This window comes from Callorhinus ursinus, unplaced genomic scaffold (genome assembly GCF_003265705.2).
Source record: "Callorhinus ursinus isolate GAN/ISIS: 27379988/994484 unplaced genomic scaffold, GSC_fseal_2.0 scaffold114, whole genome shotgun sequence".
Classification (NCBI taxonomy): Eukaryota; Metazoa; Chordata; class Mammalia; order Carnivora; family Otariidae; genus Callorhinus; species Callorhinus ursinus.
Genome location: NW_027397176.1, coordinates 80,855 through 97,973, shown reverse-complemented (window position 1 = coordinate 97,973; position 17,119 = coordinate 80,855). Strand labels below are relative to the sequence as shown.

Below are 17,119 nucleotides of genomic sequence, written 5' to 3'. Positions count from 1 at the left end.
ATTCAACAATTCTATACGTCACCTGGTACTCATCATGATAGGTGTACTCCTTAATCTCTTTCACCTATTTCACCCATTTCCCCAGCCTCCTCCCCTCTGGTAACCATCACTTTGTTGTCTATAGGTAAGAGTCTGTTTCTTGGTTTGCCTCTCTTTTTGTTTTCCTTTGATCATTTGTTTTGTTTCTTAAATTTCACATGTGAGTGAAATCATATGGTATTTGTCTTTCTCTGACTGACTTATTTTGCTTAGCATTATATTCTCTAGCGCTATTGATGACATTGCAAATGGCAAGATTTCATTCCTTTTCATGGCTGCATAATATTTTGATATGTGTGTGTGTGTGTATATATATATATATATATATATACATACTTCTTTATCCATTTTTCAATCAATAGACACTTGGGCAAACACTAGGTCTTTTGATTGTAGCATTTAGGTCATTTACATTTTAAGTAATTATTGATAGATATGTACTCATTATCATTTTTAAAAATTTGTTTTCTGGTTATTTTTGTAGCTCTTCTTTATTCCTTTTTTCCTTCTCTTGCTCTCTTTCTTTGTGATTAATGAGTTTTTATAGTGTTATGTTTGGCTCTCTTTCTCTTTATTTTTTGTGTATCTGTCATAGCTTTTAGGTTTGTGGTTATCATGAGGTCCATATATATCATCCTAAGTAAATAGCAGTCTATATTAATTTGATGGTCATTTAAGTTCAAACACATTCTACAAAAATAAGCAGAAGAAACTTTTTTCATTTTCTTTTCCCCCTTCTCTTCTTTTTGTGCTTCCATCTTCAGGTTTTATGTATATGTTGTCATATTTTGTTGTTCTATTAATAGGCATAGTTTTGTGTGTTCTGTGGAAGAGGTGAGTTCAGGGTCTTCCTATTTCATAGGAACTGGAACTCTCACCATATTTGCTTTTTAATCCATGATGGCTTTTGTAGATTCTTTGTTGTCTTGTCCATAGATAATAGTATAATCTGAGTAAAGATAATTTCATTTTTTTCCCATTGTGGTCTGCATAGTTCCATTTCTTTTTATTTTATTTCATGGGCTAGAACTTCCAGTATGATGTTGAATAAGGACAATGAGAGGAAACATTCTTGCCTTGTTATAAATCTTTTTTTTTAATTGTGGTAAAAACATTTAACATGAGATATACTCTCAGCAGATTTTTAAGTTTACAATACAGTATTGCTAACTATAGGCACAATGTTGTACAGCATATCTCTAGAACTTATTCATCTTGAATAACTGAATCTTCATACCCATTGACTGGCACTTCCCCATTTCCCCCTTCCCCCAGTCCCTGGAAACCACTATTCTACTCTTTGTTTATGAGTTTGACTATTTTAGATACTTCCTATAAATAAAATCATGCAGTATTTGTTCTTCAGTAACTGGCTTATTTTACTTAGCATAATGTCATCAAATTCCATCCATGTTGTATATTGCAGGATTTTCTTCTTTTTAAAGGTTAAGTAATATTATCTGTATATGATACATTCTCTTTATCCATTCATCTGTTGATAAATATTTAGGTTGTTTCCACAACTTGGTTTTTGTAAATAGTGCTGAAAATGGACATAAGAATGCTAATATTTCTTTGAGATCATGATTTCAATTATTTTAGGTGAGATGCTGCAACATTTTCATATGATATTCATATGATATATATCATATATCATACTCATATGATATATATCACATATATATTTATTTGTTTGGTTTGGTAGTTTTATATATATATTATATATTTTAAGACTTTATTCATTTGAGAGAGACATTCAGAGACTGAGAGAGCACAAGCATGGGGAGAGGCAGAAGGAGAGGGAGAAGCAGATGGCCCACTGAGCTGGGAGCCCGACATGGGGCTTGATCCCGGGACCTGGAGACCATGACCTGAGTCAAAGGCAGATGCTTAACCATCTGAGCCACCCAGGACGCCTGGTAGTTATATTTTTAATTTTGGGGTAATTGCCATACTGTTTTCCATAGTTGCTGCACCATTTTATATTACTGCCAGTAGTAGACAGGATTTCAATCTCTCCACATCCTTGCCAACACTTTTTTTTTTAAACTAATAACCATCCTAGCTGGTGTGAAGTGATGTCTCATTTAGTTTTGATTTGCATTTCCTTGATTATTAGTAACACTGAGCATCTTTTTATATCCTTGTTGGCTATTTTTGTATCTTCTTTGGAGAAATGTCTATTCAAGTCTGTAGCTCCTTTTTCCAATCAGGTTATTAGTTATTGTTTTTGTTGTTTTGCTATTGATCTGTAGGAGTTCTGTATATATTTTGGAAATTAACTGCTTATCAGATATATAGTTTGCAAATATTTTCCCCTAGACCATAGGTTGCATTTTCACACTGTTGATTTTTTCCTTCACTGTGCAGAACCTTATTAGTTTTTTTTTTTAATTTTAGTTGCTTGTGCTTTTGGTATAATATCCATGAAGTCATTGCTGAGACCAATGTCATGAAGCTTTTTCCCTATGTTTTCATTCTTTTTTTAAAGATTTTTTTAAAAGATTTTATTTATTCATTTGAGAGAGAGAGACAGAGACAGAGACAGAGAGAACACAAGCAGGGGGAGAGACAGAGGGAGAGGGAGAATCAGACTCCCTGCTGAGAAGGGAGACCAACATGGGGCTCAAACCCAGGACCTGGAGATCATGACCTAAGCCAAAGGCAGATGCTTAACTGACTGAGCCACCCAGGCCCCTGACTCCTATGTCTTATGTTGAAGTCTTCATCTGTGTTGATTTTCTTTTAATTTTATTTTATTATGTTATGTTAGTCACCATACAATACATCATTAGTTTTTGATATGGTGACCCACAATTCATGGTTTTTGTATAACACCCAGTGATCCATGAAGTACATGCCCTCCTTAATACACATCACCGGGCTAACCCATCTCCCCACCCCCCTCCCCTCTAAAACCCTCAGTTTGTTTCTCGAAGTCCATAGTTTCTCATGGTTCCCCTCTCCCTCCTATTCCCCCCCTTCATTTTTTCCTTCCTTCTCCTAATGTCCTCCATGCTATTCCTTATGTTCCACAAATAAGTGAAACCATATGATAATTGACTTTCTCTGCTTGACTTATTTCACTTAGCATAATCTTCTCCAGTCCCATCCATGTTGATGCAAAAGTTGGGTATTCATCCTTTCTGATGGCTGAGTAATATTCCATTGTATATATGGACCACATCTTCTTTATCCATTCATCTGTTGAAGGGCATCTTGGCTCTTTCCACAGTTTGGCTATTGCGGACATTGCTGCTATGAACACTGGGGTGCATATGGCCCTTCTTTTCACTACATCTGTGTCTTTGGGGTAAATATCCAGAAGTGCAATTGCTGGGTCATAAAATTATTGCAGCTTTGTAATATGTTTTCAAACCAGGAATTGTGATACCTCCAGGTTTGTTATTGTTTCTCAAAAATGTTTTGTCACTTCTTCTCAATTTTAAAGGAAGCATGATAATGATTGTGTGATTTCAAAGCCCTTGATTTTGACTTTGGGCTCTAGGCACATGAATAGACATTAGTGTGCCCCTATGGAATGCTTGCACATATCAGAGTCAGAACCCTTTGCTAAGAACATTGAATCCGAGCAACAATAGGCAAGGGGCATAGTCAAATTCATGCATTCAAAATGTTTACAGAGTATTGGGCATCATATCAGGTGCTGAGCAAGCAGCAGTGAATAAGACATGCCCTTGCTCTCCACAAGTTTACAGTCTAGGGATGCTTTTGCAGAATGAAATGAAGAAAGAAACTTGGCTGACTTTCCCAGGGTTTCAGCTTGGGTGGCTTTGGATGGAAGTGTCATTCACCAACATGGATAATCTTAGAGCAATTTGAGAGGGGAAGACATGAGTTTGATTTTAGATATGTGAGATGTGAGGTGCTTGTGGGATACTGAAATATGAAAGCAAGATTTCCCAAAATATTAGGTCATGATGGAGCAATGTGGGCATTCTTGGCATAAGATAGGTCTTTGAGGCTATGAGAGTAGATTGCATTAATGCAGGGCTCATGGATCACACAAAGAAAGACTGAAGTAAGAGTATGCCCATAAATAGTCCAAGACATTGTACTGATAGAGGAGCAGGCTTTGAAAAGAACTAAAGAGAAACAAACTTCCAAGGATGCAACACGGGTGTTCAATGGGCAGACCTGGGAGAGAAAATTAGAAACACTCTGAACTTCTTTATTAGCTTCAATTGTGTGTGTGTGTGTGTGTGTGTGTGTGTGTGTGTGTGTGTATTCCATAATATTTTCTATTGATAAGACCATGTAATCTATAAATACAGACAGTTTTACTTTTTTGTTCTAAATTTGATGTATTTTATTATTTTTCTTTCTTACCCAACTATTCTGGCTAGACCTCCAGTATAATGTTGAATAGAAATGATGAGAGGGTACACCATTGCTTTGTTTCATTCTTAACTCTAGGTTTTTCTAGTCCTTTTTTAGATTGAAGAAGTTCCTTTCTATTTCTAGTTTGTTGAATTTTGTTGTTAAATCTCAAAAGGGTTTTATATTTCATCAAATGTTTTCATGTTTCTATTGTGATAAACATACGGATTATGTCCTTTATTCTATTAATATCATTTTTTACATTAATTAATTCTCAGATGTTATACTAATTTGCATTTCTTGGATAAATTACACTTTTAAATTATTGAACTATAGTTAATATAGTTACATCCAATGTTACATCAGTTTCCTGTGTACAACAAAGTGATTCAAAAGGTCTATACATTATGCTATGCTCACCATCTGAGACCATAGAACACTATAATAATACCATTGACTATGTTCCTTTTATCCTTGTGACTTATTTATTTCATAACTGGAAGCCTGTATCTTCCACTTCCTTGCATCCATTTTGTTTATCTCCCACCCCCATTCTCTGGCAACCATCAGTTTTTCTTTTTACTTACGGGTCTGTTTCTGCTTTTTGTTTGTTTATTCATTTATTTTTTTAGATTTCACATTTAAGTGAAATCATATGATATTTGAATTTTTTTGTCTGACTTATTTCAGTTACCATAATACTCTCTAGGTCCATCCATGTTGTCACAAATGGCAAGATCTTATCCTTTTTTGTGTGTGTGTGGTTGAGTAATATTTCTTTATCCATTCATCTATCAGAGAACACTTGGGTTGCTTCTACATCTTGGTCATTGTAAATAATGCTGCAATAAACATAAGGGTGCATATATATTTTTGAATTAGTGGGTTTTTGTTTTTGTTTTTGTTTTTGTTTTGGATGGTGTCAATGCCCAGTATTGGATTACTGGATCCATGCTTATTTATTTATTTTTTTTAGGAGCCTCCATACTACTTTCCACAGTGGTTGTATCAATTTACATTTCCCCCAACAGTGCATAAAGGCTTTCTTTTCACCACATCCTTGCCTACATTTGTTCAAATTACTTGTCCTTTTGATTCCAGCCATTTTGACGGATGTAAGATGATATTTCAGTGTGGTTTTGATTTGCATTTCCTAATGTTAGTGATATTGTGCATCTCTTCATGTGTCTATTGACTGTATGTCTTCTTTGGAAAAATGTCTATTCAGGTCTTCTGCCCATTTTTAATCAGATTATTATTATTATTATTTATTATTATTTTGTGTGTTGAGTTGTGTAAGTTCTTTATATATTTTGCACATTAGTTCCTTATTGGATATATCATTTGTGAATATCTATTCCCATTCAATATGTTGCTTTTTTGCTTTATTGATGGTTTCCTTTGATGAAATTGCACTTGGTTTTGATATATAATCTTTTTTATATATTGCTGGACTTACTTTGCTACTATTTTCTTGAGGATATCTGCATTTATATTTATAAGAGATATTGGTGTATAGTTTTCTTTTCTGGTGACATCTTTGTCTTGTTTCCATTTCAATTCTGGTCTTATTTTCTCCCTACTCTCTTGTGCTATTATTGTTATACAAATTACATCTTTATAGAGCCTAAATCAATCCATATAACATTTTAATAATTGCCTCATGTTGTTGTCTTTTATACTAGATTAAAGAGTTACAAAAAATACATTTATAATGTCTTTATATTTACCCATGTAACTGTCTTTACTGGTGCTCTTACTTCTTTTGTGAACATTTGAGTTATTGTCTAATGTCTTTTCATTTCAGCCTGAATGAATTTCTATAGTATTTGTTTGTAAAGTAAGTGTGCTAGTGACAAATTCTATTTTTGTCTATCTGGGACATCTAAATTTCTTTTCTGTTTTTGAAATACAGGTTGACAGTCTTTCTTTTTAGCAGTTTGTATATGTCATTCCATTTTCTTGTAGGTTCCATTTTTTTATGATAAGACAGCTGTTAGTCTTATGAGGAAATCTTTTACATGATGATTTTTTTTTCTTTTTCAAAATTTTCTTGACAGGGGCACCTGGGTGGCTTACTTGGTTGGACATCAGACTCCTGGTTTCAGCTCAGGTCATGATCTCATGGGTCATGGGATTAAGGCCTGCATCATCGTGTTCTGCACTCTGGGGAGTCTGCTTGAAGATTCTCTCTCTCTGTCCCTACCCCCACTCAGTCTTCCCTCCCCCCAAGAACAAATAAATAAATCTTTTAAAAACATTTTTCTTGACGGTTTTACTATGATGTGTTAAGGTATAGATGTGCGTGAGTTTATTCTAATTGAAGTTCACTGAGGTTCTTGGACATGCAGATCAATGTTTGTAATCAAATTTAAAAGATTCTAGTAATTATTTCCTCAAATATTCTTTCTGCATCCCCCCCTTCTGGGATTCTTACTGTGCATAAAATACTTAATGGTATTCCAAAGGTCTCTGAGGTTTGTTCATTTCTCATTACCCTTTTTTTCCCCTGATTTTCATATTATATAATTTCATGTGACTCATCTTCAAATTCACCTATTCTTTCTTCTGTAACTCAAATCTGCTGTTGTGCCCCTCTAGTAATTATTTCATTTCAGTCATGTGCTTTCAACTCCAGAATTTCTATTTTTAAAAATAATATTTATCTTTTTGTTAATAGTCTATTTAATCAGTCACTGATGTCATATTTTACTTCTATTCTTTATATATGGTTTTCTTGAATTCTTTGAGCATAATTGTAATAGCTGTTTTAAAGTATTTTTCTAGAAAGCTCAACAATCTCTGTTCTCCCATGGAAAACTTCTATTGACTGTTTTTATCTTTCCTTTAAAGGGCCATATGTTTCTGTCTTTGTATGTGTCATATATTTTTGCTCAAATTTGAATCTTTTAGATACTATTATGCGGCAATTCTGGAAGCCATACCTCACTTCCCCCAATGGTTTGTTGTTGCTGATATTTTTATTGTTTTATTTCTGTCATGCTGCTTTTTTGTTCAGTGACTTTCCTGGACTAATTCTATAGAGTCTGGATTCCTTGTAGTGTGCAACCAGTGAAGTCTCTGCTCAGTTAGCTTGGTTGTCAGGTAACTATTGGACAGAAATTTCATTAAATTCCTTGACCAAAAATCTTCCAGCTTCTGCTAAGGTGCCCTCTGTGACTGTTGTGTCATATATGAAACATTAAGATAGTTTACAACTCTACTTTACCTTAGCAATACTGAAAGATTAAGGTCTTCTCAGGTCTTACTTGAGCATCTTTACAGCCTTACTGGAACCTCAAGAATATATCATAGCTCTTCAAAATATACCTTGCTTGCCTCCTGGTATCTTGTTTCTTAGATCTTATTTTTAATGTTTTGGCTAGGGTTTCATTTGTTCTAACTGGTATCACAGCCTCAAGCGGTTGTGACATTAAACAATTGTCATTAGTGTTTTGATAAATGCTTTAGGAATGAGGTTTTTTCCACAGAGCTGTAGGATATACCAAATAGTGACAATGTTCTCAGAATAGGACTTTCTGAGGCACTCAAAATCCAATTTTACTCTTTCTAATAGTTCTGAGGCTGCTGTTTTTCACAACAATTATAATTATGAAGCTCCTGGGTTTTGGGTTACCACTGAGCTTGGGAGAGGAGGATGAGGGTGTGGCAAGTTACAATCCATAACCCCCTCTGTTTTTACTGAGGTTCATCAGTTTTCCTTGAATAAATTCTCTTCAGATTGTTGCAAGCATTGGTTTATTTCTGAGGTTCTGAAAAAGTTTATTCGGATCATTTTTGATAATGCATTTGTTGTTTTTATGGGAGGCTAGCTTTACATAGGCTCCCAGTCTATCACCCCTGAATCCTGCTTTTTCTACCTTGTTTTCTTTACATGGCAACAATGTTAAGTTCATCTGATTATTGTGTTGTTGTTGATTAACATATTGTGTCACAATGTGTGCTCAAGATCACACACCTAATGAATGGCCTGGCTTTCAAATGCCTTACCTCCTTAAAGCAAATGATCTGCCCTTCATAGACTAGGAGAATCCTATGTCTTTTATATGAGTCACAGACATCTCTTCAGATCCCTAATTCATTTCTGCCTGCTTCATTGGTTTTGGTGACTATTAATCATGGAGAATCTTAGAAGTAACAGCACTGGCTCTTCTATTAATTCCGTTCATGCTTTCTGGCTTGCTCTAGTGTTTTGGGTGACTTTTCATTTTTTTTCCCCAATTGCTAAAAATGATGAAGTCAGCAGTCTAGCACAGCCATGCCTACACTAAAGTTATAGAAATATTACCCACAACTCATCTAGTAAACACATATTTCATTTTACTCCTGACCTTTACCTCAAAGGGAACAAAGTTTTAGTGATGCCATATTGCATATTCAGTGGAGTTCTGAGTTGTTCTCGGAGCCTACCTGCTTTGTACTAATAAAATTTGTGAAACTGATTCAGTGTATTTGTGGCATTCTTCAGTGAAGCTGCTCTGCATCCATGCATTTAGGGTGCTTTCCTGAACTTTCATTGGTCTGCTTTTTTTTTTTAAGTGGCAAAACAGACACCTGTGGGCTTTAGACTTGTGATTTTAACTCAATGAGAAGACCAGAAATTCCCTAACAAAACATGATTGTGATTTCTGTGGAGGTGCAGATCAGGGCCGCACTAAGTGTTAACAGGGTATTGGGAAGTGGTTTGTTTGGGATTCAGGAGGGTCAGGCTCACCTCTTTGTGTCCACAGCTCAGCTTGTGTTTGCTGTTTTCTCCTCATTGTCAGGTGTGTCTGCACTCTGCAGATATTTTTATTGTAGTGGGCAGTGAGATTGGTATCATCTTCAGCTATGTCTGAGAATGAGGGGACTTGTGGGGCTTTTGGCACCTATCCCTCTCAGACTTTATAAGTTCTGTTTTCTTACATTAATCTGATCAGTGACAGTAGACTGAACTTCCCTTATTCTGTTTTATTTTATTTTATTATTTTATTTTATTCTAATGTAATTAACATACAGTTATATATATGTATATATATACATATATATATAAGCTTTAAAAAATTTTTACTTATTTATTTGAGAGAAAGAGAGAGCACAAACAGGAGGGGCAGAGGGAGAGGGAGAAGCAGACTCTATGCTGAGCAGGGAGCCTGACACAGGGCTTGATAGATCCCGGGACCCTGGGATCATGACATGAGTCAAAAGCAGACGCTTAACTGACTGAGCCACCCAGGTCCCCCAGTGGCAGGCATTTTAAAAGATGTGTTGCCCTGCTCCCTTCCTTCTAGATTTCCTCCCTGTCTCCCTCTCTTCTTCCTTCCCTTCCTCTGTCTTTGAATTTTGAATAATCACTGATCTGTGCAGGTCACTCTGCTTAATAATCAGGACACCAAGAATAGCAAAGGGATTGACATTAAGGAGCTCTTTAGTCTCGGGGGAGAAAGAAACAGGCAAACAGTTAATGACAATGCAATGGGGGAGACATGAGCACCATGGAGTGAGAAAGTACATGGAAGGTGAACCACACCTCACAGTCAGAGACAGAGGGTGTGGAGTCCTGGGAAAGACCCTGGGGTGGATCTATAAGAAGGAATAGAGACCATCATACAGACAAGAGGATAAGCAAGAATTAAGGCAGAGAGGACAGTGAAGTTCCAAAGAAAAGTGAGAACATGTATTTAGGGAGATAGTAAGTGACAAGGTGACCCAAAGTGGGCCTGGTGGAGAGAGTGGCCAAGATAAGGCCTGAAAGTTTGGGACAACCACAGGCTGAAGAGTATGTATTTCACTGGAGATCCAGAGGGGTCTCTGCAGGGATGAGGTGAATGGTGGAATGATCACTCCTTGGCAGTATTATGGCAGGGTTGTGGGAAAAGTTGCACACAGGTGCTGAAATCAAAGAAGTTATGCCAGCATAGCACTGTGGTGGTGGATGCTGGAAACATTGATCAGCCAAGCAGGTGGCACGGGTCTCTTCAGTTTGCATCTGTTGCAACAATCCCTTCACTGGACTGAGATCCAGTCTGTGGACCTCATGAGGGGTAGGATGACCCCTGGTGAGCTTTGATTTAGGGTGTGTGGGTATGGAGTAGAAGGACCAACTGCCCAGGTAAGGAGGGATGCAATGTGTTTCCTTCCTGATTGGAGTGGCCACTTATTTTCTCCTTTATATCTGACCTGGGAATCTAGCATTCATTGCCCAGGCTCTGCTCTGCTCTGGCTTTTCTCACAGGCCACAGGTTCTACAAGGGCTTTTCTCTGGGAGGATTTATCACTTTGTTTAGAAAACAGTACTGGGGGTTTGAGTTCAAACAGTATCCGTCCCTGAAGCTCAGTGAGTGCAATGAAGAAGGGTTCCAGCCTCTGTTTCAGTAAATGCCTATATTAAATAGAATAGCCTAAACATGCTGAGGAACAAATTAAACCTGTCCATCTCTGTGGCTTAACAGAACAATGGCTTATTTGTCACTCATTTAAATTCTGATGCTTGACCAGGCAATATTCCAGGCAAACTGTCTTCCACGAAGTTACTTAGAGACATAATCTGCTCCATCATGTGGCCCTGCCATGTTGACACACCCCTTGCCTGTGACAGCAGTAGAAGAAAGTACAAGGATCACTCCTACTGTGCTCTGTCTCTGCCCAGAAGTGATGCATGGATGCTGAAATTATTTTTCTTCCCACTCTACTGGACAGAAGTCGCACAACCCCATCTTGCAGCACAGCTAGGACTGGTCTCCCCATGTGCTGAGGAAGGAGAAGTAATCAGATACGGGTTAGCACTGAAGCTTTACCACACCATCCAAGGGTGACCATGACCTGGTCTCCTTTGCATTCACTGACTCAGCTCAGAATGTCCATGGTATTTGACATTACTTCTGCATTAGTTTTCTCCTGGGCATATTTTAGGCTATGTAAGATTTTTTCCCCTCTTATTTCTTTATCAGTATGATCCTTTCTGCTTAGTATCTTCCAGAAATCCTAAAACAATTTGGTTTGCTAATGATTCCCTTATTTTTTGAGCAGTGTTATTGATCCAAGTAAAGTCAGCTGAGGGCTTTTTCTCTATTTTCTCATTTATGTTCTTAATTTTCAGGTGATTTGGACAGAAAGGGGAAGAATTTCTTTATGTTCTATAATTGTGTTTTTATTTTGAGGATTGTTTGGTGCCTTTCTTCTACCAAATTCTGTAAGCTTCTAAGTGCATGGACCATGTCCATTTGGCTCAACATTTAAACAGGGCCTGACACAGTGCCTGGCACATAGCAGGTATATGATGTTTATCAGCTGAATGATAACTACTTGTGTCAGGAGCATTCTGGAACGATCCTGAAAGAGACTGAGGAGCTACACATGACAGCTCTGTGTGCATTTGATTCCTCAGTGCTTCATGGCTAAAATTATGAACTCTTTCTACTTAAATAGAGAGCTATGCACATATAAATATGTGGTCCTGTGCACAAAAAAAAAAAAAAAAAAAAAAACTTGGGTGGTCAACCGACAAAGGGTTGGAGTTAAGAAGGAGTGACTGCATGGCATATTGGATATGGCCCAGGCCTCAGTTTTGCTTCAGTGGTCATGTTGCCTTGAGGAACTCACCTGATTTCTTTGTGTTCCATTTTCCCATTTGTGTAATGGGGGCACTAATACCTCTGTCTATCCTCATGTGGGTGTTCTGATGATCAAAAACTGTATGTATTTGAGCAAGTTCCTTACAAGTTTGAGTCTCTGAAAATATCCGAGGCATTTCAGGGGACCTTGGTCTCTGCAAATATTAAGCCCCCATTCATGCTGGTTGGTTTTGAGGAAAAAATTTTGTCACCAGCTCAACCTGCTGTCTGTCTAAACTGCTGCTTGAATCAGAAAAGTAAAAGTGGTGTTTCTGCAAAACTAGAATGAACTAGAATTAGCCGGATTAGTTGTCAGTTCAGTTTCATTTAATCTCGGTTGAATGAAGCTTTTAATGAAATCAATTCTTATAGTCTTAACATCCCCTATGGGCACTTAAAAACTATTATTATTCCAAGCAGAACCATTTGGAATGAAAATTAGAATGGATGGCATTTTAGAATTGTGGGGAATAACTAGCATTGGGAGACACTGAAAGAACATCAGAGTAAACCTAGGCAGAGTATCCTGGCTGGGCTGGGAAGGGAGAGAGAATTCTGATGTTCTGAAAAGATTGACAGCTCCAGGCCTGGGAAGTGGCTGTGACAGTGAAGGAGGTCAGGACTATCAGCCTCCAGGTCGTAATAATCTCCGTGTCTTACGTAGTAAACTAGATCACATGCATTCTCTGAAAGGGCTTACTGTCCATTATGCCATTCATTTGGGCCTGAGCAGTGGGCTTTGGGGTGGCCAGGGGAGGATGAGTCCAGATGTCATTTCCTTCACATTCACTGAACAGCTTCCCACCTCTTCTGCAGACCCAGTGTGCATATAGTTCCCCTGCTGAGCCTCTAGAGGGTTCCCAAATGTGTCTGTCACTTCATTGCCTGCTCAGCAAGGAGCCCCACCCTCACTGGGTGATCCACTGAGCACCTTCTTTTCCTTTAAGGCCCAGGTCAGCCATCCTGTTCCCTGCAAATGCTCCCCCAAGCCCTCTAGGTGGAGGGCTACCATGCCCTCTATGTCATTCCATAGATGAGGAGATTGTATCTCGAAGAAAGGAAGTAACTTTTCAATGTCTCAAAGCTCATTCTCACTGAGCTGGCATTTATACCTTACAAACTCTAATGGAATCTAAAATCTGTAATTTTGGCTATAGACCTGGACAAAGGCTGCCCTCTTGCCCTCTTCCTTTGAGGGTCCCACTTTGGCTTTATTCCGGTTGTGCCCTCCCTATGGGTCTAAGGGTCTGTAGTCTTTTAAAAACAACACATTAGGCCCCAAATGGAGTTGTTTGCATTAAGCCCTGTGTCACCAAGCTGTGACTTCACTTAGTTAACAGTTTCAGCTCTCCCAGAAATGGAACCTTAAACCCAGTCAATCAGGAATTACCTGATTAGCACTAGTTAGATAATCTACCTAATGGACCTCTGCCCTCCCTTAAAGGAAACTAACAACAATAACCAGTCCACCTTTTTGCCAGTATACCTTCCTGTTCCTGTTCCTTTCTGCCTATAAATTTTTTCACTTTGTATAGCTCCTTAGAGTTCCTTTTTATCTGCTAGATTGGATGGGACCTAATACAAATTGATTTTTGCTCAAAAAACTCTTAAAAATTTTGGTATGCTTCAGCTTATCATTTAGTGGTTACAAGTTAATATGACCATTTGGTACTTGTGCATCTTTCCTTCTAGATATAGACTCAAGATTTCTGTGCCCAAACAACTTCTGACACTCTTCCTAAATTGGGTGAGACTCCTCCCTGAGACTGTTCTCCTGAGAGTGGCTTATGACATCTAACTGTGCCTCCCAGTGCCTGAGAGGTGGAAAAAAGATGGTTTATGCAGAGAATTTGGATAAAGCCTGGAAATATAGACTTAAGTGCCTGTACATGCATAGGCCAGGCCACCTAGTGCAGGTGCAGCTGGTGTGGGAGGAGAAAGGGGGCCAGCAGAGACCTGAGACTGGCAGGGAGCTGGGGCTGGTTCTCTCCCTGTTATGTTCTGGCTCAGCACTCCAAGGAGTCCAATAATTCTAAATTTGGATCTCATCTTCCAGATTGCAATGAAAGAATACTCTTCAAGGGAGAAAGGTAGAACATATGTTACTTAGCAACAAATCATTAACTTGACTTAGTATTTCTAAGGATTTAGATATACTGTATTCTTGCCCCAAACCCTACAAATGTTAGGGAGCCTATTTATACCACAAACCACTGTCCCTCAGAGAATATGCACTTTAAGAGGCTTTTCATATATTACATTCTTAGGTCCCTGAACATAACTGCCTGGTTTGCTGTGTATCTTACCACTCAAGTCTGTTCTTGCTATGTGTAGATGCTCCATACATTGTTTTTACTACATGGAATTAGGCTTATGAGGTCCACAAGGCAAGGATTTTTGTTCTCTATCTTATGAGAATAATAAATAAAGAATGGAACTCTTAAATGTTTGCCTATGACTATGGGAGGCAAAATGACTTTGGATGGAAAAAATGAAAAAGCCTGAGTTCTCAGAAGGCCCTTGACTCAGGCAAGCATGACCTCAGGCAGACTCAGCTTGAAAAAGATGAGGCTGCACATCCTTGGTTAACACAGATGTCCCATAGAATCTACTGCCTTTGTATATTTATGTACATACTTCTTTGAGCCCTGATTTCCAGGCTTCCCTTTTGCCTCCAGCCCCTGTGTTCAGGAAAGTGCTATCACCATTTCTCCCTGCCTGAACCAGAAAGCAGAGCAGAGCCCCATCCACTCTCACTGGACAGCCCATGAGTCTGGCAGAGCTCACTGAAGTGGTTATGAAGTGGTTATGGGGAAGATTTCTGCTGCCCAATGTTCCATTCCACCCTCTTCCTCATATTATTCACCCCCTCTGGGGATTGCCCAAATGACCTCAAATTACCCTTCCTCTCCATCTCCTCTGTCAACCCTGAGCACCCAGCTGCTCAATGCCTTCCATGTAATCAGCTCTACCCTCTGCTGAAGGAGCTCTGATGATAGATGGAAAATCTGTCCTTCCTCTAACAAATGTATGCTCATGCGACATCAAGCACTCAAAGGCACACTTGGGTGGCACTTGAAGGGAAGCAAAATATGGCAACCCCAAATATGCCTTTTTGGCGTAAAGATGATCTTGAGCTCATTATTTTTTAAACAGTAGACATAGGACAAGCTCTGAAAACTGAGAAGTCTTACATTTATAAGGAAAATCTCCACTTATAAGGGTGTTTCCCTTTCTGTACCAGGAATGTTGCCAGGTGAACTGGAGAGACTCTGGGTCCTGGGGCCTTGACCCAGCCAGACCTGAAGGAATTGTGAAGAGTCTCAGTCTTGTCATGAGAAGGAATTCAAGGACAGACATGCAGCACAATGGATGAGTAACAGAAGTAGAAAAGTTCATTAAAGTGAAAAATACACTCTCAAGGTATGAGACCAGTGAGCTCAGGAGAGAGCTGCAAACGCTGGGGGATGGGTTTCCAACATTTATTGACAGTAGTTAACTTGGGGAGGGAAGCAGGGTTTCCCACTTTTTCTTCCTAAGTTGGTCTGGGGTTTCTTGCCATGGCATCCACCATCTTGAACCTGTCTGGTTTGATCCAGCTTCTTGTGGAGTGTCGCCAGGGCAGGCCTCTGACCTTCCTGATACCTGGTCATAACTTCCTCATTGCTGAACTCCAGGTGTCCTGTTAAAGCCTAACTAACTGTCTATGCTAAGAAGAAGACAAGGATGACTAAATCTCTACAAACTCTGATCAATGGAGAAGGCAAGGTCTCAAATCTGTATAACAACTATGTGGTTTTCCTGGTAACTTCATAACTGGCTTTCCCCATACTTCCCCAACTTCTTTCTTTTGCCTTTAGCAGAGGTAGTATTTAGGAGATAGCTTAGGCCATTTTAGACAGTTGCATAGTTTCCCTGGGTCTCTTCCATGGATAGAGGAGACATACATGTTAAACTTCTGTTTGTTTTTCTCCTGTTAATCTTTTATTACAAGATGGTGGGGTCTCAGCCAAGAGACTAGAAAGGTGGAAGTATTGTCAAAAACTGATCTCCATGCTTTGGAGCTAAAACATGATGTGAAGACAGAGTTTGGGATAAAAAGGATCATAGCTTTATTGCTTTTCAAGGCAAAGGAGGCTGTGGCAGGTTAAGGCCTTCAAAAACTGCAAGCCTGCCTGGAGGAAGGGACTAGGGGTTTTATAGGGAAATAACAGAATCTAGCTGGTTTTAACAGGAATTATACATGTGCTACCAGTCTCATTAGTCATGTTTTCAGAGTGATACCAGTTTCCTGAAACAAAAGGCCAAGAAAGAGGAGGGGAAGTTTCTGGAAGAGAGGAAAAAGGTTACTTTAAAATCCAGCTTCACTAAAGCATTAGTGTAGCCATTTTGATTTTCGTTCAACTTTATGCTTGTAAGTGGTTTCAGAGGGAAATTTATTTTTCTTTTTCTACACACTTCTTGGCAGTTTTTCCCATCTAGTATTTGTCACATAAATTTTGTGTTTATCACATGTATCACCACACATATTTACTCTGTTTCATGCCCAGTGCTGAGAACTTTACATCAATTACTGAATTTCATTTCCACAATAATCTTGTAAGACATGTCCTACCATTACCCCCATATAGTAGGAGGAAAAACAGAGTCTCAGAAAGTTTAAAGAATATCACATAAAGTTACATGATTATTAAAAGGTGGGGCTAGGATTCAAGTGAGCCCACACTTTTAATTACTGCCATACTGTGATATTTTGATTTATAAGAAATATATATTTGGTCATTCAGGCAATGAAATATATATTTCCCATATATATATATATATATGTATATACATATATATGTGTGTGTGTGTATATATATATATATATATATATATATATATATATATATATATATATCTGGTCTTCCTCCACAGTTCCTTCCTCACAGCTCCCAAAACCCTTAGAATTTCCTGAATGACAAGAGCAATGGGAGTTTCTTTTGTTTTAATATTTGGTCTCTTGTCCTCAGTTCCTGAAAAACTTCAGAGACATGAAGGTGAAATGGGTATCTCATTACTCATAACAAGTCCTTTTCCACCACAACGGGGCTTATGTTAATGAGGTGACTTTTGGAAAATCCCTA

At 38.4% G+C, this 17,119-nt stretch overlaps 1 long non-coding RNA gene across 7 annotated transcripts in view; it reads left to right on the top strand.

Moving 5' to 3' along the window:
• The window catches only part of LOC112813068 (uncharacterized), a 398,822-nt gene extending 392,215 nt beyond the window's left edge, over positions 1 to 6,607 (top strand). For 5 of the 7 annotated variants that reach the window (XR_012377159.1, XR_012377158.1, XR_012377154.1 and 2 more), the window contains one exon: positions 6,441 to 6,607. This is a non-coding gene — a long non-coding RNA (uncharacterized lncRNA). Of the gene's footprint in view, positions 1 to 6,187; positions 6,221 to 6,440 lie in introns of all 7 variants that reach the window. The other 2 variants (XR_012377157.1, XR_003205441.2) reach the window with 1 other exon arrangement.
• Positions 6,608 to 17,119: the final 10,512 nt, after the last annotated feature.